The sequence below is a fragment of the Hibiscus syriacus genome, unplaced genomic scaffold, assembly GCF_006381635.1.
Source record: "Hibiscus syriacus cultivar Baekdansim isolate YM2019G1 unplaced genomic scaffold, ASM638163v2 tig00110729_pilon, whole genome shotgun sequence".
Classification (NCBI taxonomy): domain Eukaryota; kingdom Viridiplantae; phylum Streptophyta; class Magnoliopsida; order Malvales; family Malvaceae; genus Hibiscus; species Hibiscus syriacus.
This window is the reverse complement of record NW_024062843.1, coordinates 1,379,464-1,401,918: the sequence shown is the minus strand read 5'-3', so window position 1 is coordinate 1,401,918 and position 22,455 is coordinate 1,379,464. Positions and strand designations below refer to the sequence as shown.

General features: G+C 38.6%; 1 pseudogene; it reads left to right on the top strand.

The window, feature by feature from the left end:
- Nucleotides 1-255: 255 nt before the first annotated feature.
- On the top strand, nt 256-21,735 carry LOC120139186 (annotated as a pseudogene).
- The last annotated feature ends 720 nt before the right edge of the window (nt 21,736-22,455 follow it).

Here is a 22,455-nt window from a genome sequence, read left to right as displayed (position 1 = left end):
CGAAGTTCGCGTTGCGATAGTCGATGTTCGCATTGCGATAGTCGATGTTCGCGTTGCGATAGTCGATGTTCGCGTTGCGAATCTGGAAACTGATTTGCGATACCGGAGATCACGTTGCGAATTATCGATCGCATTGTGATTTAGTTGGTCATTTTGACAAATCAAAAAAAGTTAGTTAAAATCGTATATTATAAGGCATTTTTGATCACTGATGTTATTTTCCTTATCTTTTTAACCTCCTGTTTCAAAGCGTAGAAACCCTAGCAACTAACGCCTGGAACCTCTAACTTTTATCTTCTTCAGGTAGCTTAATTTGAGCACGCATAGGGTTTAATTTTGTTACTGAGAATATATTAGTTGTTTAGTTATTTTGGGGGAATTTTCTGAGGCAAATCCCTTAAAGAAGGAATGTTTTGCCTTGAAATGGATGGGGGGAAGAGGAATTTCTTTAGAAAACAGATGAATACGCCCTTTAAAAGAAAACTGGTCAATAATAATAGGACACTAAAACTGGGTATTAATTCTGCCCATGAGTTTTCCGGAAATTTGAATCCTGGAGACATTGTATACTGTGTACTTTGTCCTTCGAAAAAAATTGGTAGTGTTATTGGGAAGGGTGGGAATATGGTAAAAGCATTAAGGCAGATGGCTCGGGCTAAGATTACGGTTGGTGACTCGGTTCTTGGTTGTGATGAGAGAGTTATAGCTATTTATAGTTCTCTGATGAAGGTGAAAGAACATAAGTCTAATGACGATTCTGGTGGTGAGAATGAGAAAGAGGCGGTTGTGCAGGTAGCCATGGAGCCTTGCTGTGCTGCACAGGATGCTTTGTTGAAAGTTCATGATAAGATTGATGAGGAAGAACTTTTTGGTGGGATGGCGGCCGATGATGATAATGCAGACACTGTTGTTACCACAGGACTTCTTGTTCCAAATAATGTGGTAGGATGTCTTCTAGGGAGACGGGGTGATGTGATTCAAAGATTGCGAAGTGGCACAGGTGCGACTATCCGTGTTCTTACGGCTGATCTTCCTGCTTGTGCAATGGCAACTGATGAATTAGTGCAGGTATCTATAAACTCACATTTTTGTTAATTGTATATGTTTCATTAAGAAATCATCATGCTAAAACATTGAGTGACTCTTGCATACATCTTCTTTACTGGAAGAAATGTTGAATTCCCTTTCTCTTATAAGAACTCTTCAGTGTATTTGAATTTCTATGCAAACCTGTTGCTGCTTCGATGTTTTGTGAATACTAACTGAAACTCTAATTTAGAAGTTAAAATTATTACTACCTATACAACTTGTTTGTATGCTCTAAAATTGATGTTGAATCGCTAACTTGGAGTTGAATGAAGTGCGATCTTTGAACAGTTTGGCCTTTAGAATTTACGTTTTGACCCATCGCCATTTCATGGAGAGAGGGTGGCCTATAATGTCTAAATGTCTGAAATATGACTAAGAACATAAGTGTGAGAATGATATACAAGAAAGATGTTCTTTCAGAAGACTGTATCTAGGGATACCGAGTTGTCTGCACTGTCTGTATTTATCATTGGTTTTGTGGCATGTGTTGGGTCATTCATGTGCTAATATATATATCCTTTATATCTTTACGAGTCAGTCCTATACGGGATAGGGTTTTTCTTTAAAGGAATGACTTGTACTTGATTAGCCTTATGCTCTACCAAGTGGGAGGAATGCTACTGCCCTTTACTATTATAATGAGGCATTTTCCAGCATTTTTGGCCTTTTGGTATGAGAGGTCATTGCTGAAGTGGCAATGCAGGCATACCTTTGTTGCATAACCTAGTTGCCTGAACATGATAATTGATTGGTTGCTACCTTTTGTGTAATTTGACCAGAAATATTTGGTTAATCAGTTGCATTTTTCTCTCATAAGGCTCATAGGCCTATCTGTTCTTCCAAGCCAAATCTTCCCTCCTATTGGCAGTAAGCTAATAATTTCTAGTGGTTGGAGTTACTATAATAAGAGTATCGCCCACTTATAAGGTTTGGGCTTCAGGCTTCCTGAAGCAAGTCATACAAAATAATAATTATTACCTTCCTTTGGAAGTAAATTTCCGTACTGCTCTGTATTCAGTTTGCCTTCAAAAGAATTTCCCTTATACACCTCTGTCAGTAAATTTGAGCATGGACTTCTCAAGCCCAGGAGTTCTATTTGATGCGTTGCTCAACTTGCTAAAACAAATTCATATCATTTAAGATTTTATGGTTTGTGATGGGAGGCTTGAATGGCTAAAATCAGTAATTGCTGATGGCGAGAAATCCTGGCCATCTGTTGAAGACCGTTCTTTGGGTTATAATATGATATGATATGGGGTAGGGTAATTTATGTGTCTTCCAGTTATGACTTTCTTACTTTATAAGTGGACTTTGCCTAGATGGCCAGGAACCCAGCACCTATTTCTTTGCTTTGGATCTCTTTCATTATGTACTTATCAATGTTAATATGATTGAATTCAATCAGATTATTGATTATTGATAATTGATAACGATGGATTGACTTAAGTCGTGATAAATGATTTTATACTATATGTACTGTAGAATATTTACGTGTGTGAACAGAGTGATCTGTGTGAACAGAATATTCTTTGTAAATTAGGACAGATTGAAGAAAATAAGGGATTGCATTCCCAATTAGAGAATGCCGACTTTTAGGGATTTGAATGCTGATTTTGTAACTTTCCAAGATTAGGCTTCTATTGTAAACTATAAAAAGGTTCTACCTTTGTCAATAAAAATCAAGAAAATACTGAGCAATCTTCTCTGCACATAACACCTTTCTACATGGTATCAGCTTAAGCCTTTTTTTTTTTACCGATCCTTATTTTTTTTCCTCCCTTTCTTCGTCAGCCCTTATCATCAGTCCTTTCACATAATGACAACCACCGATTCTGAAAATATCTGTGTCCAGAATCAACTACTCTCACAGACTGGTTCCTCTTCTTCCTCTCCTCTCACTCTTTCCGATGCATCTCCCATATCAATAACAAACCAAAAATTGAATGGGAACAATTATGTTCAATGGTCTCCATCCAAAGGGAAAAGGGAATTACAATCACACCTGGTAACAACTGCAGGGTCAAGTAGTTTCACCAAACAACAGATAGAAGATCTCCAATAGATGTTTGGCCACATGAAAGCTCCTAGTGTCTCCAATGACTCCAACCCATTTGTAGGTATGGTTCAAAATCTGCGTATACCAGCATGGATAATCGATTCTGGGGCTTTCGATCACATGACTGGTAATAAAAGTCTATTTCAAGGATTTCATCCTACATCTTCTCAAAAATCTATAAGAATGGAAGATGGCTCACTTTCTCCAATTGAAGGCAGTGGTTCAATTCAGATTAATGAGGACATTGTTTTGGATTTTGTCCTATATGTTCCTAATCTAGCATGCAATCTTCTTTCTGTTAGCAAATTATCTCAGGATCTTAAATGTGTTATAAGTTTGGTTCTAAAGCTTGTGAATTGCAGGCAATGAACTCGGGATGGTGATTGACAATGCTAGGCTGTATGGTGTGCTCTATGTTCTTCATGGTCAGCAAAACAATTCCAACAAGTCCTTAACATCAACTCCAGCTTATACCACTGATACATCTTGTGAAGTTATGCTTTGACACCTTCGATTAGGCCATCCTAATTTCTGTTACCTTGAAAAATTGTTCCCTAGCTTATTTGTTAATAAAAAGCCAAAACATTTTCATTGTGAAAGTTGTCAACTTGCCAAACATACCAAAAGTTCCTATTTACCTGTCTCTCTTAAACTTCACAACCTTTTTCTCTTGTCAAGTGATATTTGGGGGCCTTCTAGAGTGAAGAACATTGATTGCAGCCGATGGTTCATATCCTTTATTGATGACCACACCAGAACCACCTAAACCTATTTGATGAAAGATAAGTCTGACGCTGAACATATCTTTAGAAGATTTCACACTATGGTCGAAACTCAATTCGACAACAAAATTCAGATCCTACAGTCTGATTATGGGGGAGAGTATTTCACTAAAACTTTGGGAACCTATCTTAGTGATAAAGGGATTTTTCACATAACTTCTTGTGTTGATACACCACAACAAAATGGGATAGCAGAGAGAAAACCAACATTTATTAGAGGTAACTAGATCCTTATTATTTTCACATAATGTTCCTAACTATTTTTGGGGAGAGGCTTTGTTAACAATTATCTGCCTCATCAACCGAATGCCCAGAAAAATATTAGCCTTCAAAACACATAGGTCAGTCTTTCTTGAGAGCTTTCCTTCCTTCAAACCAATGTCCTCGAGTCTCCCCTTTAATATCTTTGGTTGCAGTGCCTTTGTTCATAACAATAGTCCTTCACGGTCTAAACTAGATCCTAGGGCCATAACAATAGTCCTTCAAGCAGCTAGCCAGATATCTAGCCATTGCTTGTCTTGAAGTTGTGTCATGCCATTGTATCTGCAGGTTGAATGAATCTGTTTGAGCAATTTTATTGGGTTCAACAAGGAATAATATTCGGTGGTCAATTTATTTTTCAAAGATTTAAGCTGCCTATAGCAAATTTGTTTTAAAATACCATGCCTTTTATCAAGTGGCTGAAGAAGCGAAGGATGCTTAGACATGCTTGAGAGGTGGGTGGAGTCATGTTGCTTTCTACCTAGTCATATCGGTGTAGGGAAGGTACCTAGTGACTGATGGTTCAGAAAACAACATTTTTAAGGATATTTTTATTTTGGTCTGTTACTTTACCCTTCTGTCTATGCTTTTTATGTTGATGTGAGCAACGAATAAATTTTGGAGGCTGGTCTTATGTATTATTAAGTTTTGTTTCAGTGGGAAGGCTTTTGATGTAGTTTGACAGCCTATATGTCTGATTGTCAAATAGTTTTTTTGATAGAAATAGGGTAGACCTCATTAAAAACCCCCTTCTTAACCTCCATGTTATTACAATACATGAAGGGCATTGGAAGGAGGAAAAGAGTGCCTAATAATTTATTAATAACAGAATAATACAAAGCCACATCCTAAGAAGCTTCTTTACAACATAAAGCTTAAAAACCCAAAAAATAACATAAATAACCAACTCAATAGCAGAGCAACCTAACCTTTACCCTAATAATCACCCTATACCTTCTTTAGTTAATAAATTCGCTTCCCAATTAGCAACTCTCAAAATGTGCCTAACAATTACATTATTTCTCTCCACTAAGGCAGCAATGTCTTTCACCAATGACTGGAACATAGGAGTACATGAAGCCAGATTTTAATCCATTTCAGAGCAGTAAGGAAATCCGATTCAAGGATGACCCTTGGAAATGAAACCAAAACTTTCTCCTCCATGTACAACAACCCTCTTTTGATAGTCAATAACTCTGCAAGAATAGGAGGACCCCCCCAATCCTCTCAGAAAATGAACCATGTTGCATCCCTTCAGAATCCCTTATCAAGCCACCTATGCCTCCTTTATCCCACTCCTTAGACATCGCACCATCAACATTCAATTTAACGAAACCTGAGGGGGGATGAATCTAGAAGGAAGAAGAAACACAACCCTTCTTCCTTCTTACCCCCAAATCAGCTAGTCTAATATCACCCACAAGTGAATCGAAGTGGATCTGCACATCACTGAAACTTGCGGCAAATCATGATTCAATTCTAAAACGAACAAGAAAGAACAATAACGGACCATCCACCTTTCCTTTCCCAAAAATAATTTCATTTCTACACTTCCAAACCGACCACAACATCGCCTTGGGGATGAACTTCCAAATGGTGGAGTTCGGGACTAAATCATCCCAAACAATTATGAAATCCAACAGTGCCTGAGGAGCCACAAAAGAGACATTCCAAGATGACAAGAATCTACTCCACAAACCCCTTACAACCTCACAATGTACAAATAGATGAGAAACCGACTCCACACACTTGCCACACAACGGACAAGAAGAGTCTTCAATCCCTATTACTCCTCGCTTTATCAATTCCTCTCTAACTGCCACTCTGTGATAGCAGCCTGCCAGACAAAAGTTTCAACCCGTGGAGGAGCAACCCCTGCCCATACAGTGTTGTCCCAAGTACCTACATCTTCCTCATTAACAGCCCAATCAAAATAGCACTTAACACAAGATTTAGCTGAAAAACAATCCCTCCCATTCCCTGTCCATACCCAGCAGTCTTCTTGCAAGGTTGATATAGAGGTAGTATTATACAATGACATAAGCTGCAGCCACTATTCCACCTCCCAGTCCACCAAATTCCTCCTCAATTTTATATCCCAGCAGCACCCTGAAGGAGAAATTACCCTAAACTCTGCAACTTTACCCCCTTTATTCATTGATAGAGCAAAAATCGTAGGGAACCTAACTTTTAAAGGAATCAAACCCAACCAAGAATCCTGCCAAAATTGTAATGATTCTCCATTCCCCATCTTCAAACACAAGTTCTTTCTCAGACAGCCCCCAAAATCATTAGAAGAATAGAAATTCTTAATAATTCCTTTCCAAATCCAAGATGCCCGAGAAGAAAATGAGTTCGCAATCAAACACGAATTAAATTCAATGTTATACACACAACAAACCACCTTTTTCCACCACGAATCATACTCTATAGCAAATTTCCATACCCATTTACCCAAAAGAGTTCTATTTAGAAGAACCAAATTCAGAATTCCCTTTTTTTTACTCCAGTTCTGTTAGTGAGAGAAGCTCCTCCTTCTCTCTAAAAATAAGGTGTTTTAGATAAGCTCCTATCTAAAAATCAGGTGTTTTAGATAAGTTTTTCTGTTTTATTCCTTTTCATTTCTCTTGATGGCGAGTAAGGTGAGAGTTCCTGTTAGGAAAAATTGTGTCACAGTAATCATTTTCAACATTCCTGAGAGTTTTCATTACCAAGGTCTTTGGTTATTTTTTGATAAATATGGCGAGGTGGTTGATTCTTTCATCCCTAATAAAAGAAGTAAGGGAGGAAGTAGGTTTGGTTTTGTTTGTTTCACCAGACTGGAGGACGTGAGGAAGGCTATCAACTGTGTTGATAGTTCTTGGATTCAAGGTAACAAAGTTAGAGTTTTCATGGCGAGATATCATCCTCGTGATGTTTTTTGGAGGAAGAAGTTCTCTGGTCCATATCCAGTCGAGGGAAAGAGTGTGGTGAAGGATGTTAGTCATACTGAGGCTCCCTTTGTTGGTTCAGTTGACGAGATTTCAACTCTAAAAAACAGCTTGGTAGAATGGTGCAGAATTTTTATTAAGTGGGTAGAGTCGTCTTCGTTGGAAGAGGCAGTTGCATCCCTGTTATTCAAGGTGGGGGAGCTCGTTGGTGTCTCTCCAGTTAAGTTTCCCGAGCTGGAGGTGGGTGCTGAAGAAGAAGGAAGATCCGTGCACTCTTCGGAGGTGCAGTCGGTCGAGAGGTGTTCTGAGAAAGAAGAAATGTTTTTTTACTGTTTGGGGACTACTGCTAGAGGCAGCTTCTTGTCGGGTGAGGGTATGGAGGACAGGAACATAGGCGAGGAATTGATGATGGGTCCGAGGAGTGCCGTTGTGTGTCAGGGGATGGTTCTTTCGCAACTTGAGGAAGTGGGGGAACACGAGACATTGCTGGTGCACGCGGAGAGAGAAGTAGTGGATGTCTTTAAGGACAGTTGCTTGCCTGCACATGGTTATGAGGGGAGTAATGATTATTTAATTAATTTTCCCATCCTGGATGGTCACTTAGTGTCAAGGGAATTGGAAGATGTGAGCCTAAAGGATAAAGAGGATTTGTTGGTTCACGTAGAGAGGGAGAAAGAAGATGCCTACAGGAAAAGTAGTGAGCCTGCATGTGCTTTTGTGGGCTCGAAGGATTATTATAATGATTTCCCCATGTTGGATGGTCGGGTTGAGTCAAGGGTGGTGGAGGATGGGATTCAAGATGGGCTTTCTTACAACTGCGCATACATAAATCCAAAGGGTAACGCAAGGCAGTTCATGAGACCTAAGGAGGGTTTTGGCAACAAATATAGATCTGACCAATTTTTTCAAGAGAATTTTATAGCTCCCAAAAGAAAGTATAGAGGTTACCGAAGCAAGAGACATCAGAGTAAGGTGCAGTGGGAGGAAGAGGTGTCTGTTTTTGATGGAAGATTCAAATATAATTCTGACTTTCCAGCATTGGGGCAGTCTCAACAGAAGGATGCGATCGATTCCTTGCATTTTGGGAAAGAATGGTTGTGAGTCTAATGGCTCAGTAGTGTATCTGATTTCGGAAGACTATGGCGGGGAAGGAGTAGAAGTTTCAGGTGATCTGCATCATGCTTATTGTCTGGAGTTGGAAGTTCGGATGGTTTTAGCCGACAAGACGAGTTAATGTGGTGGAAAGGCGGCTATGTGCGTGTTTTTTTGTATTCTTATCATGAGAAAGCTAAGTGGCTTTTGAGTTAGAAGTTGGCTTCTATGGTTTTAGTCAGCTGTTACCCTTGGCTTTTATTGAACAAACGGGAGAAGAAATGAAATTCTTACTTTATTGCTCTAAACGTAAATTACAATTTATAAAGAACTACTCTAAGTTAGGAAATAATTCCTAAGATCAGGGAATTAGATTAGTTGACTATTTACATAAGGCAAACTCCTAGAATTAAGAAAAAAGATATTGTTCCTTGATTCTAGGAATTCCAACACTCCCCCTCAAGCTGGTGTATAGATGTTCATCAAACCCAGCTTGCTAGTGAGATCTTCAAACATGTTCTTGTTTAGGCTCTTGGTAAACAAGTCTGCAATTTGTTGTTTAGTTGGTAGGTAGGTTATGCATACTTCCCCTGATTCGATCTTTTCTTTGATAAAATGACGATCTATTTCTACATGTTTGGTACGATCATGGTGAACCAGATTGTATGCTATGCTCATTGCTGCCTGATTCTCACAGTACAGTTTCATAGGTCTGGTGTGAGGCATTTTTAATTCCCTCATTAGTCGTTGTATCCAAATTCCCTCGCATATACCATGTGACACAGCTCGATATTCAGCTTCAGCACTACTGCGGGCTACAACAGATTGTTTTTTACTTCTCCACGTCACAAGGTTACCCCACACGTAATTGCAGTAACCGCTTGTAGACCTTTTATCTTTCACCAAGCCTGCCCAATCAGCAACTGTGTAGATGTCTACATATCGGTTATTTGTTTTCTTGAAGTATAGGCCCTTACCGGGGTTCCCTTCAAGTATCTCAACACCCTATGGACAGCCTCTAGATGTTTCTCCCTTGGGTTATGCATATATTGGCTGATAATACTCACATTGAAAGCAATGTCAGGACGAGTGTGGGATAGATAGATAAGTTTTCCCACAAGTCGTTGATATCTCCCCCTATCTACTTTCTCTCCATCTTCATTATTTCCAAGTTTCAAATTGAATTCCATCGGGGTCTCTACAGGTCTGCAACCTAACATGCCATTATCCTTCAGTAAATCTAGAACATATTTTCGTTGAGAGATGGAGATACCTGTTCGAGACCTTGCTACTTCCATTCCAAGGAAGTATTTTAGATTTCCCAAGTCCTTAAGCTCAAATTCAGTGCTAAGGAGCTCTTTTAGGCATCTGATTTCATTCGAATCATCTCCGGTTAGAATGATATCGTCAACATAGACTATAAGGATGGAGCATTTACCTTCCTTTGAATGTTTGTAGAATATGGTATGGTCAGCTTGTCCTTGGGTATATGCCCTGTTGGTCATAGCCTTGGTAAATCGACTAAACCAAGCTCTTGGGGACTGTTTCAACCCATATAGTGATTTCTTTAACCTGCATACCCGACCTTTTTCTTCTTCGAATCCTGGTAGGGGTGTATTCGGTTCGGTTTGGTTCGGTTTTTTACCAAAAATTGAACCGAACCGAAATAAACGGGTTTTCAATATTTAAACCGAAACCGAATAGTTAAAAAATCGAAACCGGTTTTTTCGGTTCGGTTCGGTTTTTTTAACGGTTCGGGTTTTTCGGTTCGGTTCGGTTTATCGGTTTTTCAATAAAAAAATCACTTGAAACTATAATTTTTTTTTACAGAAATTGCCTATTCGGTTCAATATAGAACAAATGGGTTCCATATGAAAAACCCGAACCGAATCAAAAAAATGAAGCCTTTAAACCGAACCGAAAACCGAACCATTTAAAGCCAAACCGAATCGAACCGAACCGTTTTACTCGGTTCGTGTCGGTTTTTCGGTTTTCTCGGTTTCGTTGCTCAGCCCTAAATCCTGGTGGAAAGTCCATATACACTTCCTCGGCCAATTCACCATTTAGGAAGGCGTTTTTAACATCCAACTAAGTTAAAGGCCAATCAAGATTTGCAGCAAGTGATAGAAGAACCTGAATAGTATTAAGTTTGACAATAGGTGCAAAGGTCTCATCATAGTCGAGCCCATATGTCTGAGTGAATACCTTTTCCACAAGTCAAGCCTTGTGCCTGTCAATAGTACCATCAGTTTTGAATTTGGTGGTGAAAATCCATTTGCAGCCTACCGTTTTTTTTCCTTCAGGCAGATCCGAGATTTCCCATGTTCCATTCGGGTGATTCAAGAGCTTCTTTCATATCCCTTGGAGTTTTTACATGGTCAATATTTGTCACAAAGTTTTTGTATGACTTGGATAGATTTTCATAAGACACAAACTAAGAGATAGGGTGTTGGGTACAGGTCCTTACACCTTTTCGAATAGCAATTGGGAGATCAATAGATGGAGAATCAGGGGTTACCTCTGTTGTAGAACAGTCCACGGTTGTAGATGAATTTGGCACTGCTATGTCAGTTTCAGGAGAGTAATGACGCATTGAATAAACCCGGAGTTCAGTAGCACAGAGTTGCTGAGTTTCAGGAGCAAGCTGTTGCTGTTTCTGCATACTAGGATCATCATTGTGCATCTGGGAAGAGGGCTGCTGTGAGGGGACTATGAGGATGTCATTTGTATGAAAATTTTGTGGTAGATTAGGATCGGGTGGTGGAGTAATAAAGAGGGTATTGAGGTTCTCATCTTCATTGAGAATCTCCTCCTGAAGATGAGTTGCTGAAAAATATGGTTCTGTTTCAAAGAAGGTTACATCTCGGTAAACAAATGTACGATGCAAAGTAGGTGGGTAACATTTGTACCCTTTTTGCGTAGGGAGTAGCCAACAAAAACACAAGTATGAGCACGAGAGTCAAGTTTAGATAGGTTGGGTTGATTGTTATGGACAAAAGCTTTACACCCGAATAATTTAACCGGTAAGGTAGGAACATGGAAAAGAGGGAAAGCTTTTTGAAGGGTATTTAGAGGTGTTTGAAATTTAAGGACTTTGGATGTCATTCGGTTAATTATGTAGCATGCGGTAAGAACAACCTTTCCCCATAGGTATTTTGGGGTATTTGTGGTAAACATTATGGCTCGAGCAACATTTAATAGGTGCCGATTTTTCCTTTCCGAAATTCCATTTTGTTGTGGTGTGTCTGGACAGGAGCTTTGGTGTATGATGCCTTGTTCTGCAAGGTAAGGACTTAAAATCGAGTTGAAGTACTCTATTCCATTATCGGTGCGGAGCGTTTTTATGGTGGAATTGAATTGGGTTCTAATCATTGAATGAAAATTTTGGAATACTTTGGGTGTTTCAGACTTTTCTTTGAGGAGATAAACCCAACAAACTCTAGTATGGTCATCAATAAATGTTATAAACCATCTAGCCCCGTAATATTTTTCACTCGGCTAGCCCCCCATAGATCACTGTGTATTAAGGAGAAAGGTTTGGATTGGATGTAAGGTTTTAATGTATAAGGAACACGAGTATGTTTTGAGAGTTGGTAGATTTCACACTTTAGGGAATTTGGATTTTTATTTCGAAATAACAGTGGAAATACATACTTCATGTACAAGAATTTTGGGTGTCCTAGCCTTTGGTGCCACAACATAATTGTGTCCTCATGTGAAGCAGATAATGCCAAACTTCCTTTCTTATTGTCTTTATTCCATATGTAGAGTCCATCATCAACCTTAGCAGTGCCAATCTTCTTCCCCGATTTCTGTTCCTGTACAACACAACCACGAGTAAAAAATTCAACAAGAGCATCATTATCCTCAATTAGTTTACTAACTGGCAGTAAATTGTAGGATAAACTTGGGACATGTAAGACTTTGTCAAGAGAGAGTTTTTCAGTGAGTTGAACTTCCCCAGTCCCAGCAACAGGCGAGTATGGACCATCAGCTATTCGGATACGAGATTGATTGTGACAGGGGATGTAGCTGTGGAACAGGGATGAGTTACCTGTCATGTGGTCGGAGGCACCTGAATCCAGGATCCAAGCGGATTGATTAGTTGAATCCGAAGTAATATTAAAAGCAGTACCTTGAATAGCCAAGGATCCATGAGCAGTAGGTGTTTCAAGTATCTTGTGTAGGGCTTCGAGTTGAGATTTGGTTAGGCAGACATCGAAGGTATTTTCTATAGAGGATGAAGTGTTGGATGATACAAGGGCTGAGGTTTTAGATTCGAAAAGATTTTCTGGTTGTTCTGCCATAGGAAGAAAACAACGCAAGAACAATTTCTAGAGGAAGAGAAAAATAGGATCGAATGAGTCCTACAGCTCTGATGCCATGAACAAATGTGAGAAGAAATGAAATTTTTACTTTATTGCTCTAAACGTAAATTACAATTTATAAAGAAGAACTACTCTAAGTTAGGAAATAATTCCTAAGATCAGGGAATTAGATTAGTTGACTATTTACATAAGGCAAACTCCTAGAATTAAGAAAAAAGATATTGTTCCTTGATTCTAGGAATTCCAACATTTATTATGGTTGTTTTGTTTTGTTTGGGCGTCAATCGGGTTACGTTTAGGCTTTGAGTTTGACCAGTCTGTTTTTTAGGCTGTTGTTGTTGCTTTGTTGGATTAGGCTGGTTCTAGTAGGATTGTTTGAGGTTGTTTTTGGTGTTTTGTTTATATTAGGAGTGGCTCCCTGGTTGTATCGTGTATTTTCTATGGTTAATGAAATCTTAAGGCACTGTTTTCCTCCTTCCGTTGATTAAGGAGTTTCTCTATAAGCTCATTTAATCATGAAAGGGGTTTTTAACGAGGCTTTCAATTCTTATTAAAAAAAAATTCGGAATTCCCAATCCCCCAACCTCTTCTGCTTGCAAGCCAATTTCCAATTCACCCAATGGATATTCTTTTTCTCTTACGAAACCCCCCAAAGGAAGACAACCATAATGAAATTCAATTTCTTAACCACACCAACAGGAATTCTAAAAAGAGAGAGGAAATATGTGGGAAGAGAACACAAGACTGATTTCACCAAAACTGCCCTTCCAGGTAGAGATAAGGAATTAACCTTCCAACCAGCCAATTTAGAATAAAATCTTTTAACAATTGGCTCCCACAATGCTGCAGAATTCCTCTTGGACCCCAACGGTAAGCCTAAAAATTCTGTTGGAAAAAACCCACTGAACAAACAATTTCCTTAGCCCAACTTGCTAACACATCCGGTTCCACATTAATACCAAAGATTTTACTCTTAGATAAATTCAATTGCAAACCCGTCAACAATTCAAAAATTAACAACACCCTTCTAACATTCTTCAAGTCTTGGACAGAAGCCTTACTAAAGATAATGAGGTCATCCGCAAATTACAAGTGTGACAGCATAAATAACCTCTCCTGTTTTTCTAACTCAAAGCCCGAAAATAGTCCTTTTTCCACTGCTTTAGCCAACATCAAATGTAGCAACTCTCCAACCAAATTAAACAGCATTGGAGATAATGAACAACCCTGTTGAAGTCCTCTCGATGTTTGAAATTTTTCAGTCGGTGTCCCATTAACTAATACTGAAATTGTTGCTGTTGACACGCATTGATTAATCTAGGAAGGCCACTTAACCCCAAACCCCATTTTACACATAATTTTAATCAAAATAGACCAATTCACCAAATCATATGCTCTTTTAAAATCTACTTTAAACACAACCCCCTTCAAACCCTTTTTCCTCCAATAATCGATACCCTCATTTGCAATAAATGAACAATCCATAATCTGTCTTCCCGGAATAAAAGCAAATTGTGAGGGGCTTATTATTTCATTAATGCAAAGACTCAACCTTTTAGCTAGTACCTTAGATAGGATTTTATATAACCCTCCAACAAGGCTAATAGGCCTAAAATCTTGTAGCCCCTCCGGATTAACCCTCTTAGGAATAAGAGAGATAAAAGAATGATTCACCTCCGGTCCCATTCCTTCCCTTGGTGAAACTCCATAAAAAATACCACCAAGTCCTCTTTTAGATTTCCCCAAAATTTCTTAAAAAACCCCAAATTCAAACCATTGGGGCCAGGTGCTTTGTTGCTGTCCGAATTAACAATTGCATCCCATATTTCTTCTTCAGAAAATGTCTTTTCAAGAGCTTTGTTTTGATCTATTGAGAGTTTTAAAAACTCTAAATCCAAATCTTTAACAACCAAGGTGTACTTTTGATTAAACACCCCTTTGAAGAAATCCTCCACTGAGTTTAAAATAGGATCTGAAATAACATCACCGTTCACTTTTAGAGTCTTAATCCTGTTCATCCTTCCTCTAGCTCCTTCATTTTTGTGAAAAAAATATTGTATTCTTATCTCCGTCCAAGCTCCACTTCATTGTTGATTTCTGAAACCAAATCAATTCTTCTTTCTTGTACAAATCCCACAATTCTTTCTTCGCTTCCACTAAAAGCTTCATAGACACCGATGAACTACCTTGTTGCAAATCCAATTCCATCACCTGAATTGCATTCTCAAGACTGCTAATTTTTACAGAAATATCATGATAACTTTTTCCAGACCATCTTTTGATCACCCCCTTAACTCTCTTCAACAAATTATAAATGGCTTTGTTCTTTCCCTGTTTTCGAAAATTCTGCAATTCCTCCATCATCTCACTAAAACCAGCCTCCTCCATATCATAATTGAACAACCTGAATGGTTTAGGTCCCTAGTAAATTTCACAGTTTTCCAGCGGAATCATATTATGGTCCGAAACAGACCTTGACTGCAAGATTTGACTAATCTTGGGAAACAATGATAGGAACCTCTGATCAACCAAAAAACGATCCAGTCTGACATACGTAGGGTCTTCCCTGTTATTGCACCAAGTAAAACGACCTCCAGACAACGGTAGATCCACCAATTTTGCTTTATACACAAACTCACTGAATATACCAAATGAAACCGAATTTACCCAATGAAACCGAATTTACAACACCCCCTAATTTCTCCTCCTATGCCAACACTCATTAAAATCCCCTCCTACACACACCGGGCCATTCACAGTCTCCATAAAAGTCAAAAGCTCTCTAAAGAATTGCTCTTTTTCTGACTCCACACTTGGACTATACACATTTATAAAATAAAAAATCTCTGAGATACCTTCAAAAGAACCCATTATTGCTGTGAATCTCTGCTGTATAATTTCTTGCTGCACAACAAACTCATTCTCATTCCATAATGTTATTATTCCTCCAGCAGAACCTTCAGTCGGAGAAACCAACGAACCAATCAACAATTTTCCACCCATTTTCCTCAGTAAAGAAAGACTCACAACTTCCAATTTCGATTTTTGAACAAAAAAAATTACAGGTTTCTCATCAACAAACTTCCTAACAGCTCTAGCTTTTACCCTCCTACCTAAACCCATAACATTCCAAGACATTATTTTCCAATTAATCATCTTCCTCAATCAAAAACCCTACTAGACTTTACCCCTTAACTTCCCCCATTCAGCTCTCTCTCCTTAACCGAGGAAACTGCCCTTTTAATAAAGGCTTTTCCCCCCTCTAAATGCAACTCCAAGCAATTTGCTCACATTCCAGCACTCTAATGCCTCTACTCCTCCCTCGGCCTCATCTTAACATACATAGTCTGAACTTGTGCCAGCACAACTCTTAGCTCCCCCCTCCTTGATCTCGAATAAACACGATTGCATAAACCTCTTTCTGATTTGCTAACAGAGACTCTTGCCCGAATTTCTGGTTTGGGGTGTGAGAACAGACCCTGACTGAACAGCAGGCCGAAACTGCTCAACAATATTATCTGTTGCTGGGACATGACAAACTGTATTTAATCTCAAACCCTATGTATCCAACCTACTCTTCCCCATAATTTCCAGGCCTCTTTGTAGCCCATTATCCGGGTCAACCTTGTCAAGCTCTAAAAAATCACCTCCCATACCTTTCCCAACTTCTCTACCTTCATTCAATTTTCCTGACACATTCTGCTGGATGGAGACAACTCCTGTAGCTGTTATTTCCTCGCCCAAGTCAACCAAAGACATATTTTTTGAACCTTTGTTCAAATTCAAACACTCCTCGAAATCTGCGCTTTTGCCTAGTTGGGAACCTTGAACCCATGCCTCCACCCTATTTTGGGATTCTGATAGTTCCTGAAACCCCGCCTCCCTGCCTTGTTTGAACATTTTCTTGGCTCCAATCCGAGGAGTTCTCTTTCCATGGATCTTCTTCAGAAACATCATCTTCCACCATGTCTGTTAGCTTAGGAAAAAATTCCTCACAACATTCAACCTTCATTTTGATCAAGAACTTCCTCCCATACTTATTAATTATGATATGTTCTGTAATATCAAATGGACTCTGGACCCTGAGAAGCATCTGTGCCACTCTATAATCCACTCTTTGAGTAGTTTCTTCCTTAATCTTCACTAACTTACCCCATCTGGTTGCCAAACTGGTAAAGAAAGGAACTGACCAACAATTTAAAGGAATTCCTATCATGGAGATCGCACAATAAGCTAAGGGAATAATCCCATCATCCGAAACAGGTTCCAGTTTTTCAAACCAGAAGAACAAAGCTTCCCACCTATCTTCCATCGCTCCACTCATCTCCTCCTCTGACGGGAAAACTACCAGGCAAGCGTTCTTAGCAAAACCCCACCTTATCACCTTAGCTTTGAAACCCTCATTCCAAATGGCCTTCTGCACAAACTCCACTTCGAAAAGTGCCTTTCAAATACCAGTCAGGGATGATTTCAGCCATACCCTTTCCTCCACCGGAATAAAAACTTCCAAAGGCTTTCTATCATCCTTCGAATTTCTATGGCTGTTCTCTTTAACACTCTCTTGGTCTTTGTTAACCCCCACTACCGTTTCCTTATACGTCCTACCATCAAGAAACCTATTAAGCAGTTCCTTCTTCCCCACCACTTCCACTAAAGCTGGTTGCCTTCTACCCTTCACCCCTCCTACTTCAACACTATTTGCACCCTCCCCTCTATCTCCTAACCGACTCCTCGACCCAGATACCTTATCATATTTCGCTACTGTCACTGCTATTCTCCTCCCATCCACCATAACATTGTTCAGCTTATCCACTGCATTGTACAGATCCTCTTTACTTGCAAAATGAACAAATGCAAAAGTACTCACCTTATACTTTGGTCTCTTATTAATAAATGGGATGAACACCTTAATTACTTTGCCATGGTAACTAAAACATTTCTATAATGCACTTCGATGCACTCTCCTACTGAGATTATCAACGAACGCATACCATGAACCTCCTCCTTGGACTTCTCTGACTTTGCCCACAGAAGACTTACATTTCGAAATCTCACACTCTCTCTCACTAACTCTCGTTCCCATTCTCTCACCCATTCTCTTTTAGTGGGAAGTCAAAGATTTATGTCACCCACTCTTTCTCCTTTCATTCATTTTTAGTGATATGATTTACTGAAATCCTTGCCCTGTGTTTCAATGAACTTATTTATTTCTTATTTCTTGTGTATTCTCCTAGTTGCTGGGCACAAAGCCTATAGGTAGTACTGGACCATTCAGGGTTTGTTCTCTAAAAATTGTTGTCATTAGAATGTTTCTAACAATTCTGTTTTTCTTCCAATTCCCTACAAACTAGTTTTTTGAATTTACTACCAGTGTCAGGAAAACGAGAGCTATTGGTCTTAACCATTCATGGTTTGATCTCTGAAAAACTGTTGTCAGAAGATAGTTTCTTGCAATTCCCTAATGTTTGGAACTTACTGCAGATATCAGGAAAACGAGATGTCACAAAGAGGGCTCTCTATGAAGTTTCCACTCTCTTATATCAAAACCCACGGAAGGAAAAGCCTCCTTTGAGTTTCCCTGAGTCTCATGCAGGCCAGAATCTCTCCTAATGCTCTTCCACCCAGCAATTCAATGTGGTCTCATTGGAATTTTCCCTCCGTGATAGTCCGCCAATGCTCTGGAACTGGGCCAGGTAGCTTCAACAGTATTCCTCTGGAATGTGGTGCTGAAGCTTCATCTGAGTTTTTAATGAAAATTTTGTGTTCAGCTGGGAAGATTGGTGGCGTAATTGGCAAGGGTGGCTTTAATGTTAATCAGTTACAGCAGGAAACAGGAGCGGGCTTTTGTGTCGAGGATGCATCAACTGAGTCAGATGAGGGAGTGATCTGTGTCTCTGGAATTGAGGTCTTTTCTATTTTGATTCAAGCTTCATTCTTTTGAGGAAAAAAAGTTGAACAATTTTTTCTTTTTAAATATTAACTCTTCCTTCCCTGTACCTTTTTTTTAATTAAGAAATGCTAATGATAGTCCATATATTTTTCTAGGTTCTTGGGAACCCTCGATCACAGACAATAAATGCCAATCTACAGCTTCAGAATAAAACTAGTGAATTATCCGAGAAAGGTACAATTACTACTAGGTTACTTGTTCCATCAAGCAAGGTTGGATGCATCCTTGGGCATGGAGGCCATGTAATCAATGAGATGAGGAGGAGAACCCAGGCAGATATTCGTGTATGTTCGAAGGATTACAATCCTAAGTGTGCATGTGAGGATGAAGAGCTAGTACAGGTAATCTTGTTGGAAATATATTCATCAAGGGTGTTTCTGTAAATGTTATATTCATTTCCTGAAGGCCTAATGTTTTCAATAATTCGGCTTTGTTTATAAAGATTCATTTTTTTTCCATTCGGATATCTGGCAATTTTGGCATTGTTAAGGATGCCTTGGCTGAGATTGCTTCCAGACTTAGAGTAAGAACATTGCGAGATGTGAATGCTGGAGCCGAAACTGCTTCTGTTGTGTCTGTTCGTGGATTTGGTCCCTCAATAAACATGCTTGATTGTCAATCACCACCTGCTGCAATAGGGCCTGGTCACTGTGGTGGATTTGAATCATCCAGGGTATATTCTTTTTCTTGTTTATGTTCCCTTCACTTGCTTTAGTTACTTTAATGCTTTATTTTCCTAAAGTTCAAACCATAATTTGCATCGACTCCTTTTTTGGTGATTGGATCATATCGAGTGAATTGGTATTCAGATCATTTTTAGGTTTGGGAGATATGGGTTTCAGTAATTTTGGGTCTGGCTGATAATTTGGGGTTTAGTCGTTTTAGGTTTGGATCATTTTAAATTCCAAGTCACTTATGTTTGGGTCATGCCTTTTTAGAATCAATTTAGGTTGAGGTGTAGTTACTTCTGATGATAAATATATTGGTCATTTGTTAATCAAATTTAAATTTAAGTTTGAGAAAACAAAATTTATGCTAAAAATCTAAATTTCAGGATTTAAGTTGATTCTGGTTCTGGTCGTTTTAGGTCTTAAGTTATTCCAAGCTAAGTCATTTCGAGTTTAGTTTGTTGACTGCATAAAATCAATGGGGTTATCCTGTCAAGATTCCCGAATTTAGCTTTCATTGTTCGTAATATGTCTGGTTCTATCTACCAGCTTATAATATTAACTTCTGATGAAACCAAGATAAAGTATTTTGTTTACTGCATCCGTATGAATTCTGTGATTGTATTTGTCGATATTATATATAGGCAGATATATGAAGGATACATTGCATAGTTAAATGTTTCTCTCCTAAATTTAAAAATGTTAACCATTACGTGGTGTATATGGATCAGGGATTTAAATATTCGCTACAATGTGATGTTATGTCCATAATATCGCATTTTAGGTTCTCTCCATTGTCGAAATTCATGGTCATTATTTGTCACAATTGATTCCGGAAATGTTCATTACATCCATTACTGCGATAAATGTGACCAAAAACATGTCTGAGACATCAATTGAATCCTTGATATGGATATTGCTTTTGTTTGAAGTCTACTGTTTTTTGATATTCCTTGGACTATTTACCTATATTGAAAGTTAAATTATACTTCCCAACATGTGAAAACTGAAAAAAGGAACCCTGGCATGTCACAGTACTTTTAATATAACTTTGAATATATGCTACAAATTTTACTCGATAGAAATAGAATTCAATCTTTCAACTTTCAAGTAATCCATGTGCTAAAAAGTTTTGTTGAAGATCTACGATTTGCCCTGGTTTTATTTTGCTGCTTATTGTTAGTTTGCAAGAAATATTAGTAATAATCAATAATGTTCTATTAAACGAACCTATAAAACCCATGAAACGGTATGATCACAATGAACTAGTACTACATGTAACAATCTATCACAGCTTGGATTCATATTTATATACTTAAAATTTTAAAGCTTGTGAAAGACGTTCTTTCCTGTTTTAGTTCTTTGTTCAGAAAGTGGTTGTCAAGAGGATAGTTTTCTCCTTGATGCACGTCTTTGAGCTTTGGATTTGCAAGGTCTCTTATGATCTGGTTAAATAGCTAAAAGTATTCTTTATGCTATTCTAAAGGGTGGTGGTGGACATGAGTACGACTATGAACCTCAGAATTATTTTGTTCCTCCAGCTGCTGCTAAGCACTGGTGTTATCGGAACTTCCTTGGTGTAATTTTCATGTTCAACTTAATGGATTTTGTTTCTTGGATTCTGTTTTTGCAGATACCCAAATATGAACAGTGCTCTTGAGGCTAAAGTTCCTGAAAACATGCCCAGTTCTGTACTAGGCTTCAGAGGGAGTACTATTTTCAGTAGTAGTGAGGTAATTGATCCTTATTTTGGGTGACAAGAACTTGGAACCTCGAATAGTATGGAGATCTCACTTGACAAAAATGAGCTGGTTAAAATCTATCAAAGTTTCTGGCCTTGCTTTTTCATTGATGGTGTTTGGCTTCAGTAGGAATGGTGGCACACTCTTGTTTCAAAACGGTATTTCTTTAAATGTTTAATAAAAGGAATGCACTGAAGATCCTAGATTTCTTCTTATGGAAAGTGTAGCATCCCACACACTATTTATCCGCATCTGGTGTTAAATGGTTATTAAATGAAAAATATTGTATGAATTAGTATGTTTTATATTGGAGTCTTTGTAGGTCAAGCGCAATGTTAAAGAAAGGTATAAGATTTGCTAACTTGTTTTTGTTAGCAAGTGTAGGCAGTGTCCAGATCAATGCTAAAGCTTGATGATTCTCAAAATGGTGGCCTTGAAGAGTTCCGTTGATATTCTGAGCGTAAAACTGCATCTCAAAACAGTTTCCCCTCGTACCTGGCTTCTTTTGGACGAAGCATGAATGCACAACAGGGTTTGTATCCTAATCCGAACCTTCACCAAAGTTCTTATCAGAAAATGAATGCTCAATATTGCCCCTACCAAAATGCGAGTACTCAACAGACCTTTCAAAACAGGCAAGCTCATCAGAGTCCATATTATAATACGACTGTGCTGCAAAACCCCTATCAACTTAATTCTCAGCAAGGGCCATATAGCAACTTCAACTCTACACCAAGTGCTTACCAGAGTTACAGTGTGCAGCATGGCTCCAACCCATATAAAGTTCAGTACATAGGCTGTCACTTTACTAGATCCTTTTGATTTGATTTAAATAATAATTGAAGGACATTTATATTATATCGGTGAAGGGTAACATTAGACCCTTTCTCGACGTTGTTGCATGTGTGTAGAAAAATTGAATTATGATTGTTTCACATCTGAAACGGTAAAGCGATGCTGTTGGTCTTTAGGAATGGATCATATTTTGGGCTGTTGTCAATTTGTTTATATATTTCTTCTGTTAATTTTGTGATTCTTTTGTATGTTCAAGTGGTGTTGATAGGTGTTGAAGCCAAAACGGTAAATTTCTGTCACGGACGAGTGGTGAGCTAGAGCTATGGCTAAATCTTTGCAAAGGAGAACCTTGCTTCCTCCTTGAAGGATCCAATACTCTTCCCAGACTCAGGTAGGTGTTACTAAGCTTCATTATACCTTATAGTCGGATTAATAATCAAATCAAGTAATTTATAAGTGGTGAGCTATAGCTATGGCTAAATCTTTGCAAAGGAGAACCTTGCTTCCTCCTTGAAGGATCCAATACTCTGCCCGGACTCAGGTTGGTGTTACTAAGCTTCATTATACCTTATAGTCGGATTAATAATCAAGTCAAGTAATTTATAAGTGGTGAGCTATAGCTATAGCTAAATCTTTGCAAAGGAGAACCTTGCTTCCTCCTTGAAGGATCCAATACTCTGCCCGGACTCAGGTAGGTGTTACTGAGCTTCATTATACCTTATAGTCGGATTAATAATCAAATCAAGTAATTTATAATGTTTT